The sequence below is a fragment of the Lolium perenne genome, chromosome 2 (genome assembly GCF_019359855.2).
Source record: "Lolium perenne isolate Kyuss_39 chromosome 2, Kyuss_2.0, whole genome shotgun sequence".
Classification (NCBI taxonomy): domain Eukaryota; kingdom Viridiplantae; phylum Streptophyta; class Magnoliopsida; order Poales; family Poaceae; genus Lolium; species Lolium perenne.
The window spans coordinates 30494762-30506409 of record NC_067245.2 but is presented as its reverse complement, the minus strand read 5'-3'; the positions used below and the strand labels follow the sequence as shown (position 1 = coordinate 30506409).

General features: G+C 42.4%; 1 pseudogene; it reads left to right on the top strand.

The window, feature by feature from the left end:
* The first annotated feature begins 33 nt into the window (after positions 1–33).
* LOC139835974 (uncharacterized) lies at positions 34–2158 on the top strand (annotated as a pseudogene).
* The last annotated feature ends 9490 nt before the right edge of the window (positions 2159–11648 follow it).

Genomic DNA, 11648 nt, shown 5'->3' with positions numbered 1-11648 from the left:
AGCAGATATTAGGAGCTCCAAAGTATTGTGAAGAGATTTAGGAAGTTTGGGAGTCGTGTTATGTATTTGTGCGATTTAACTTGGTCAACAAGCCTGGAGCAAATACATATAACCAAATATGTTTTATTCATGACAAATACAACTAGCCCAACCTCCCTGAGCCAAACTTTGGTGTTTACCAAGCGGTTTACCCCTTAGATCCTTCATTTTCTCTGACAATAACTTACATATTGAATGTTTTTCATATTGTTCAACAGAACATCCAGACTATACTGCAATGTGGCAAGAGGGAGCAGATGCATGCTGCACATTCATCATCAAAAGATGTAAGTCATCGACTTGTTCAAATGTATCATGATGCTCCATGTAGCATACTCCTCTCCTTGCAATTAGGTGCATACATGATACATGTAGGTGTGACCCAACAATCAAGTTGAATGCAGCAAAGAACATGCATAACCTGAATTGTAGACCAGGGAATATCATGCTGCATGTATGCATAATCAAGATATGGAAATCATGTGTTGGTAATTTCCTAGTGCCTTTGAATGTTGGTAATTCAGAAATTAATCTTGTAGACTTGATTGTATGATCAATATGCCCTCATTTGAGGACAGGCAGGGTTTCAACAAAAGTTTAAGACAACCAAAGGTTAGATAGATCTGAGGTTCTAAGGTGTGCTTGCCTTAGCCGAGCCACAGGGATAACCAATATTGCTCTGACCTGCTCTGGTTAAGATCACTTCAGGATTTAGAGTGTTTTTCGCATTAGGTGGTATCAAAACAAATCGTTAAGATACGATTATTCTGATTTTGTTGATTTTTTTATTACTTAAAGTTTTGGTGCCCACGTTCTGCGTTTCATTATAGATTTGATCAATTAATATTTGTCCCAACGTCGCACATTCCAGCAGGATCCCAACTTGGCGCCTGCAAGGCCAATGATCTTAGACGACCTACCTCCAGATCTTCTCGAGGAGGTTGTCAGGCGTCTGCCATGCCGTGCGGACCGTGCCCGCCTCAGATGCTGCAGTAGATCTGGAGAGATTCTGTCCAGAACTTCTGTGAGCCACTTCAGCTTCCCTGGCTCTTGCTTCCATCATCAGTGGAGCTGTTGTACTATTCCGTGACTGGAGACAGTTTCAGAAACTATCGTCCAATTCCCATCGAAGTTCAAGATGCTCGCTTTGCTGGAGCTTCAGACGGCGATTGGCTATTTCTTGTATCTGACAGTCCTCGCAGACACCTGCTATTTCATTTGTTCAGCGGGTGGAGCATCCAGTTACCAATTGCCATGACAGTGGACTCACGCCAAGTGGATGTGACAGTTACATCAGCAGTTCTGTCTGGTAATCCTTGCTCTGAAAGTTTTACTGTCGCTGCGATTCTGGAGATAGCGGAAGGGGGGAACAACAGAGCCGGAGTATGGGAAAGGAACATGATATTCTGGGGCGACTGTGGCAATGTGGCCTTCCAAAGAGCCGGAGAGCTAGCTGGACAAAGGTATTTACCTCTTGACATTGAACTAGTGGACCTGGTGCACATCAGCGGAACCTTTTGGTACCTAACGTCTGAGGAGGAAGTAGTTCGGCTGGTTCCTGTTGAGGATTTGAACGGTTTGCTTCGCATGGGTGGCCAGAGGGCTGAATGTGCAAGTGAGGGAGGATTTCGAACCCGATGAAGAACTTGATGAAGACGAGGTCTTTAAGAAGGGGCAAGGAGCACTCACAAGGCGGTATCTGGTTGAATCATCTGGACAACCCATTATGGTTGTCCGGAGCATTGAAGGAGAATGGACTATAGGAATTCGACTATTCAGGCTCCAGTCCGACGGTGACAGTACCCGATGGGAAGAATTGTTTGAGCTGCCTAGTGAAACGTTGTTTATTGGTCAAGGGTGTTCGAGATCGTACAAGATCGGCCAGGAGCTACTCAAGGTATACTTCTTCCACGACAGGATCACAAGGCTAGGAGGCAGAAATACTGGCGCACTGACTCTGGCATAGCGACCAGCGCTGGAGTTCTGGAGTGGCCGGTTCTTTTGTGGGATGGCATGCCGGTGGCAGCAGCTTCTGACAGAGCTCCCCCCACTTGGCTGCTACATTAGTAGTTGTGTGCATGTAGTTAAACTCCACCCGCACGATACCCAAACACTTATTTGTTGTACTCCGACACACTTTTAGAAAAAGAAGCGCATAGCAGTCGTATGATTCCTGATTGTGCAAAGATCACTATACTATAGTATTTGTTACTGTAGTGGAATGAACTCACCCTTTGCATTTTTTTTTCGGTACTGTCTGTGGCGTTTTTACCCTTGTTTATTATTGGGGTGACTTCCTTATTTTGCAGAGATTTTCAAGAGGATTATTATGCACATAAAAGTCTTATATTACACCTTAATCTATTATATTACTCCCTCTATTTCATAATTCAATTCTTGTTGTAGTTTTATTTTAAATTTGAACTAAAACCATTGCAAAAGTGATGCAATGGAGTATATCTATATCCCTAATAAGATTCGAGTTGTGGAGTCTAGATCTGGTGCTTCCCCTGCTGCCGGCGTTGTCTTCTGTGGATCAGTTATGCTGCTGAAGCGCCATGGCGGCTGCGCGCGTGTCGCCCCTGCCTCATGCGATGCGAGGACCACCATGACGCGCCTACCGCACGCCACACATGCCCTGCACTGGCTGAATAGTAATGATCCAGATGCAGTTAGCTGTTTGGTTTCGTTCTATACCGCGCACGTTCAATCCGTTGCACTGTGCTTAACAATTTATGTATTTGAATGCTTGGAGCGTGGTGATTCCAGACATGGGATGCATGACATGGGTTCCAATGCGTTTGGTTGGCTGAAAAAGCAAACTATCTTTTGTCCGTGTATTAGATACGGTGATTATTTCTTCTGCAAAATTCTGTTCGCATTTATGAGAACTGCAAAAAAAAAAAAGGGTCTGACGAGTGCACATTGGAGGAGACAGCAAATCCTTTTATTTAAACAAGAGAACACATGTATATGATGTATCCAGCCCTCCTTTTTTTAGATGTATCCGGCCCTCTTGCAAGTTCTAAAAAGTTCTAACTCTAATTTTAAACCTATTCGGCTTCGAAGTCTCAAAAATAACGCTATGTAAACGACCAGGACCCTGCGCCGCCGACAGGCAAACTCTAAACCTAACCCGAAGAAGGCAACTGGTAGCCATTGATGGATCTCCCCGATGAGTTGTTCGTGGACATACTCCGTCGCCTCCCGTTGCAGGCTCTCGCCGTCTGCCGTAGCGTCCACAAGGACTGGTGCATCGCCGTGGACACCCACGGATTGCTGCTCCTGGGCCCTGTCGGCGGCGTCTTCGTCAACTACCTAAATAAACGGCGGCACGGCTTCTTCTCCCGAGTTGCGCCGGCGCAGGGGATCTCCATCGACGGCACGCTCCGATTCCTGCCTGCAGGCCGGCCGGCGAGTTACCGAGGAGTCCTGGATCACCGCAACGGCCTCCTCCTCTACGAGAACACGCTTGAGATGTACGTCTGCAACCCGGCGACACGACGTTGGGCGACGCTGCCCCCGCCGCGTGTGCCACCCATCTGCCACCGCCTGCCTTTCTACCGCCGCCGTCTGTACCTCTTGTTCGAACCCACCATGTCGCTGCACTACGACGTCCTGTTCCTCCCCGATGCGCCCGAGAAGCCCAAGCCACCTGATCACGTTGGTGCTGGTAACGAATCAGATTACGACCATGAGTACAATACCACCGGACCGATGGAGTGGCCCCCGTACTCGTACCAGGTGCAAGTCTTCTCGTCCAAAACCGGACAGTGGGAGGACAAGAATTTTGTCCGAGAAGGAAATGTCGCGGTTAAGGTGTTTGACGTGTGGTCAGATCCTACACCACGCACTAGTGGTATGGAGGCGATCCGACGGCACGGCGTGTACTGGCGAGGAGCGCTCTATGTCCATTGCTGTGGTGATTTTGTTATGAGGTACCAACAATTTATGCATTGTGAATTTTATTGATTTTTTGTGCTGTCCTTATTAGGTTTGTCCCACACTCCCACATCGAAATTGTCTTCCCTTTTTAAGTTTTTATCAGTTCGAACTTCTCATTATGTTGGCTAGTGCATCAATTAAATGTGGCATCAAAGTCAATAAGTCTCAAGGTTTAAAACTGGTCAATGCACTATTAAATATATAAATTAGTTGCGTCATTTCATCGATCCCATGTATAAGGCTATCATGTAGATCTACAATCTAGATGCGAGATGAGTGCTAGCCTAGACGCGAGGGGAAATGTTAAAATATATTACCTAACTCTTTTCATTAGTTCAGATTTTTAATCACTTTTGCTATTGCATCATTGCATTAGTTCGGCTGTGTGCTTAGATGGACCTGAGCTAGCTAGTAGGACATAGTTTGTGTATGACGGGGAAATATTAAATTTACTCCATCAAAAGTAAGTTGTGAAAAAACATAATTTATAAGGTGAGGCAGGCCTCATTCGTCAGGCTAGTCTTCTGAATTGAGGTTTAGGGCCTTATTTGGTTCTGTGTTCCCGGTAGATCTGGGATGGTAGGGCGTAACTGTATGTTCAGCTGGGCATATGCGCTATAACAGTCCTTGGTGCGTTGTTCAATCTAACACACATGTGTGCACATTCTTGTATGTTTTGTAGGTTGTCATTACTGGAGGAGAAGTATCGTGTGATTAGAACTCCAAGGCTACAAGTAACTGAGGGCAATGAAGACTACAAATATATTAGAACCTTTGGATATCTGGGTAAAACCAGCAATGGGGTCTGCTACAGCGCTATTCATGGGTACCAACTTCAGGTATGGATATTGCATGAAGCATCAGAACCGCACCGAACACCGGAGTGGGAGGTGAAGCATCAAGCTAACCTCAAGCCTACTTTTCTGCGACACTACAACCGGCGCAACATAGGAACAAATACTGCCAAGTCTTGGATTTTAAACCCTCCTGACAAAGTACTAAATGACGAAGAAGACCATGAATGGGACTCCAGTGATGATAGTGTTGTCGACAGGGAAGAACAAGGGATCAGCAACCTCGAGGGCTACAAAAACTACGGCATCGACTTTTTAGGTTACCATCCGTACAAGGAAATTGCATTTTTGGGCAACAGTTTCAACGGGTTTGCTTACTACCTAGACAGCTCGAAGTTACAATATTTGGGGTTACTTTACCCACGATTTAGCCTTAGTATCCCTCCCTGTGCACCTATGTTTGAGTCATTCATCTACACTCCCTGTACTAATGATGTGCTTCCGGCTAACCATGATTTGTAAGTAAATACTTGGTGTAGGTTACTATAGATTAGAGATCAGATATAACTATAGTTATCACACCCGTCTCTGCTAAAATTTCGTTCGAGACGGCCATTTCAAAAAGCGGGCTATAGTTATTACACCCAAGGTTTTGGTTCCGGTCGGGAAATCTGGTTACCGACCGGTAACCGGGTTTCCCGAATACCCCCGGTAAACACTCTTACCGGCCAAAAAATCCCGACTTTGTTTGAATTTTTTGCATTTAAACGCTCAAAAATAGATAAATATATAAGATATAGTCTAGAAAGTCGAACAAGCCGAAAGCATGGCTTGGTGGTTCCGGATAATTGTGTGCAACGCTAGGTTCAGGGTTCGATTTCCATGTCCTCCAATTTCAACAAAGTTCGAACCGTTGATATGGAGTATGATCATTATGCAGCAATGAACGGAGAATGCCCAGTTAGGTAGCAGACGGGTTGTGCAAACCTCCAGTTCCGACTCAAAATAACCCTTTCTTCAAAAATTCAAATTCTAGTTTTTGAATTTGCTTGGGAACCGGTCGGGATTTCTCGGTTACCGCGGGAACCGGGAATCCCGAACACCCTCGGGAAAAAAATTATGTCGGGAGCCAAAACCTTGATTACACCCATCTCTAATCTAGGTTTTCCTATAAGTTGGAGCTGGTTACAAATACTACTAGACAATACCCTGCACGTTGTTGCGGGACACATTAGCATGATTTTGTGTGGTAATGAATATGGTTTAGATTACTTGTGTTATGATCAACTAATATAGTAATGATATTGTATTTCTTTGCTAATTAAAATTATTGTTGTCAACTATGTACTTAGTTGAAGAAGCAAATGAGCACGCGCTGTGAATTGAGCATATGCAAAATGAAATATCATTAGTCACTTAGTTGAAAAAGCATAGGAATTTATTGCCTTATTTGATACAGTCAAGTAAGATGATAAAATAGCACGCTAACATAAGAATATGCCGTGTCACAAGATATTATAAATATGCATCTTTCTCGATAGCGGAAGTCTATAAATGGTGATTACAATCTTTCATACAAAATAGTACTTGTGTAATATTGAATGCAGCACATAGATAATACCTGTGCCACACTATCATGGGTGTTGCAATAGTTAGTATTTTTTTCAATTTAATAAGCTAATGTAAGACAAATAAGATGTCTTAGCCTTTTTTCGTAATACATCCATAATTTTCAGAATATTAGAGTAAAAATATAATTATTTCAAATCTAACCCTACACGTTTTCGTTGTTTTGATATACTGTCCCCTTCTATTCTCCATCGCCTTTCTTGAATTGATGATGCTCGACATGTACCAAAAGTATACAAAACACATAGGTGCAATCTGTGCATATGAATATGACTTAAGTAGTAGTAGTATAGGGGACTGCTTGTCAACAAAGGTTAGAACAAAAAAAAACATCAGTTTTTGTACATCTTTACCAGCTACCTCAAGTCATGTCCTCTAGTTGGAAGAGAGAAAGTTCTGTAGAAGTAAAAGTATGAGTTACAAAATAATCTAAATATACCGTTTCTTGTAGTAGTAAAAAACACATGAGTGTAATAGTTATATACTTAGAATGTGGCATGATTTGTGTTTGGCAGACTCGCGTAAACAATGAATAATTCTGCAAAGGATATTCACTCACAGAAATTGTACGTTTCACTTGAGCTCTACATAATCATATGTAATATATCAAGGAGCGAATGCTGAAACTTAAGATTTGTGAAATAACAAAATACTTGTATTGCATGCCTGACTAAATGTATATATACCAACTTGACCAAGCAACTCGCTGAGGTTAAGATGTATATACCAACTTGACCTGCATAGAAAAGTTAAGTAATAAGAAATTCATCGTTCACAAAAATAGTAAATAAGCAATTCATCATGTGCTTACGTAACTACAAATGTGAGGAGATGTGTTAGTAGAACAGAACACATATCGAGGTGTAGGTCCTCTAGGAATTTTATCGAGCAATTACTGGAAGTAACCTGATGATGCACACTACCATCATCGAAGATAAGATCAGGATCTTGGTACAAAGAAAATCAACGGCACCATATATGCATAGGGAATGAGAGTTAAAACCGGCACGAGCGGCCACTGGTTTGTGTGGTCGCCGCCGAGGACAGCCTTCTTGGATGTGCGACGTCGCCGAAAGCTCAAAACAAACGGAGGGGCGGGCGTCAAAGCTTCACGGGAGAGATGATTGGGGTTGCACATCTGATGCTGCAGGCGATTAATATCCTCGATTAGTCCGGAGGCAAAGCGCATGGGTCAGGCCTCTAGTGCAACACGTACGCAAGTAACAGGGGCAGGTTGAGCACATCATACGCTAGAAGGAAAGAATTAATGTATGCTATCTGGTTGTTTAGCCCACTGAATGTATGATATCTTACCTGTGAACTGCGGATTAGCAGGTATATGTATGACTTGTTGCTGCAAAATCGAAGAAAAATAAGAAAGAAAACGTGATGCAAGAAAGGAATCGGTAAACTAACCTCGCAGCTCTTTTCCAGGCTTCAACCATGCAGCAAGAGGATCTGTGGGGTGAGAAAATTGCACGTTCAGTGTCCAGTAATCAATGAACATGAGAAGCTGAGGCGTACGGGAATAAGAACCATATCACCGTGAAGAGGGATATGCCTCGCGCTTCTGTAGAAAGGCCAAATAAATAGGTAGACTTGCTGCTTGATCTCCTCGCCGGTGGTGGTGGATCCGTTTGCAAATAGTGATCGATGTGTGGAGAGAAAGGGTCGAAGCTGCAGGCTGAAAGGCCAAGTAACTGGTGGGTCGGTGGAATCTTTCAGTTAACTCAAATGAAGATTTAATATATTGCTAACGAAAAGACACACTCACGTGGCATGCTGGACGCGATAGAGAATGTAGTTAGTGGATGAGGTGGCAACTGTGATGAGGTGGACACCTTGCATGTTGAGAGAAATCATCTTAATGGGTTGCTTATATTTAGTTATTATAGATTAGCTGTCATTGCCCTGGAGCCGGTCACAAAAAAAGCAATCTCCAATGATGTACGGAGTAGTTGCTAAAGAATGTTATGTTTTTCAGTCGTCTAGGGGTCTGGTATCAGAGCCAGTACCTAGAACCGGCTATAATGATGCAAGTATTATTATAGACCATGTGCCAGAGCTCGATGGGATTACCAGCTCTAGCCTATGTGCGAAATTAAATGTTCACTACTGATGCTATCTCCACTCTGCTACATGTTTTCTTATAAAATGTTGTTCAGTACTATTTGATATTCTGTTCTCATTGGTATCCTTTGCAAGAAGTAAACAATCAGAATAGTGTTTTTCCATGGAGGAAGGAGCAAAAAAGAAACATTCTACATGAGCGTTTGTTTGCGGGTAATCCATGATCATGTTTTTTTTCTAGTACTGAACTATACTAGTACCTTAGTGTTTATGTATACTAGAAAAAGACCCCGCGTGTTGCGGCGGGAATTTTCGGAGGGTACGTCATGGAATTAGTGAGGACAAATGTTAATTCATTTCACCATATGCTTGAGCTGAAACATATATGGCACGTGATATGATCATATGAATACATAAAGGTAAATAAAATCCAACAAAAAAATAAAAAGGACCAAACCACATGACTTGTTATTGATGAGACTTCGCTCGAACTCTCAAGCTTGTGACAAAATTAATCTTCTACATACAAATGAATACACGACAGAAAGTATATATGTATGTATGAACAGTTAAAGTATAAGAATGTTACAATAATATCTGTCCAAAAGTATCTTAACATTTAAATTCAATTCAATTCAAAGAAATTAGACATTAATCAAGATGGAGTCTACCACCTCAAAATATGGCAGAATTACAACTGAGTTGTCTATCAAGCTTGAACCCCAAACAAATATCAGATGCAGTTAAGCTGGTGGAATTAACTGGAACGGCAACTTCAATAGTGCATGGGTTATCTCCTGCAGCAGAGTACAGGTTGATGAACATGGAGAGAAAAAAAATAAACATGCCGATAGGAATAGTTTGTACCTCACGATTTTTGGGGATTTTTACCGTGGCATAGAACCCACAAAAGGATGAAGCTTGGCGTATAACCAAGCACGTCAAATAAATGCAAAAGATAAATTGTTGTTGGTCCCAAGCTCAGCAATTCAGAACAGGACCAGACCAGGGATTATATCAATTCATATGCATAGCTTGTGGCGGCAGCAAGCATGGGGCGGCCACTGGCCAGGATAGTGCCTGCAACAACATATATGAAATGTTTTACCGCTTTGGGCATTGTGTCGAGCTTTCCTACACGCGGTAAATGACTCTTCTGTTGAACTGCAATGCATTCAAATCGGAATTAGAAAATATATGCCAATAAAAAAACCCCAATTATCTTACACATTACACTAAGCACACACGCACATGCACCTATTAGCAATGGCTGTTAACGTGTACCTTTGTCTCGGCCACGGTTCCATGTTATATAGGAGGCACACAATGCCAGAGTTTGTACAGAACACGTATTACAGAAACGTATACAGACTCAGCCCGTATGAGGCCCAAACACATATGATATAAACCTCTAATACATATTCTAACACTCTCCCTTAATCTAAACCTGTCGAAAGGTTGAGATTACGCTTGAATTCATTGAGCTTCTTGACTGGTAGAGCCTTTGTAAAACCATCTGCCACTTGATCCTTGCTAGAAATAAAATGAATAGCTAGTCTATTTTTAGCCACTCTCTCTCTAACAAAATGAAAATCAATTTCAATGTGCTTGGTGCGAGCATGAAACACTGGATTTGCAGATAAATAAGTGGCTCCTAGATTGTCACACCAAAGACTTGGTTTTTGTATCAGCTTTACTCCAAGTTCAGTAAGAAGAGCTTCAACCCAAATTAACTCAGCTGTGGCATTAGCTAAAGCTTTATATTCTGCTTCAGTACTTGATCGAGACACTGTTTCTTGTTTTCTAGCACTCCAAGAAACCAAGTTTGGACCAACAAATATAGCAAAACCACCTGTAGATCTCCTATCATCCAAGCAACCAGCCCAGTCTGCATCTGAGAAAGCACTTAAAAGTGTGGAAGATAATCTTGTAAATGTGATGCCAAGTTTCACTGTATCCTTCACATATCTAAGAATACGCTTAACAGCTGTCCAATGTTCTGTAGTTGGGGCATGAAGATACTGACAAACCTTGTTTACAGAAAAGGCTAAATCAGGCCGTGTCAGGGTTAAATACTGAAGAGCTCCAACTATGCTTCTATACTGAGTACGATCTTGAGCCAAGAGGTGTACCATCTGTGAGAGATAACTGTTCAGAAGAGGACAAAGGTGTAGGAGCAGGCTTACAATCATGCATACCAACTTTGCTTAGTAACTCTGTAGCATATTTTTCCTGTGTCAAAAGCAGACCATTTGGTATCCTCTTCACCTCAATACCAAGGAAAAAATGTAAGTCTCCTAAATCCTTGATAGCAAAGTTCACATTTAAATCTCGAAGAAGCGCAGTGATAGCACGATCAGAAGAGCCAGTAACTATGATATCATCAACATAAATTAACACAAACATAGTGATACCTGACTTTCTCAAGAAGAACAAGGAAGTATCAGCCTTGGACGGTGTAAATCCTAGTTCACATAGCTTAGAGCTCAATCTAGAATACCAGGCTCGAGGTGCTTGTTTCAGACCATATAAGGCTTTGTCAAGTTTGCAAATGTGATGCGGAGCATGGGGATTTTCAAAACCTGGAGGTTGTCTCATGTAAACCTCTTCTTCCAGAACACCATGGAGAAACGCGTTCTTGACATCTAGCTGCCGTAAGCTCCATCCACAAGAGACAGAGAGAGATAAAACAATTCTGATAGTTGCAATCTTCACTACAGGACTGAATGTATCCTCATAATCAATGCCATATCTCTGCTTAAAACCTTTTGCAACCAGTCTTGCTTTATATCTATCAATAGATACATCTGCCTTCTTCTTAATTCTGTACACCCACTTGCAATCAATCAAATTCTTGTTTTTACTTGCAGGGACAAGATGCCAAGTCTTGTTCTCAAGAAGTGCATTGTATTCTTCTTCCATAGCCTTGCGCCAATTTGAGTCATTCAAAGCCTCTGTAAGTGTATGCGGTTCACCTGTAGAGGACAACATACCATAGCGAACCGTACCATCAGTATATTGTTTGGGATTGCGTATACCTTTCTGCAGTCGAGTACGGACACCAGGTGGTGAAGGAGGAGGCGGAGAATGTGTATTTGAATCATCATCTGAGGTGGCTGAATTTTCTTCTTCTCCCCCAGCAGCAGCCGCAGCAGAGACCGCATCAGAGTT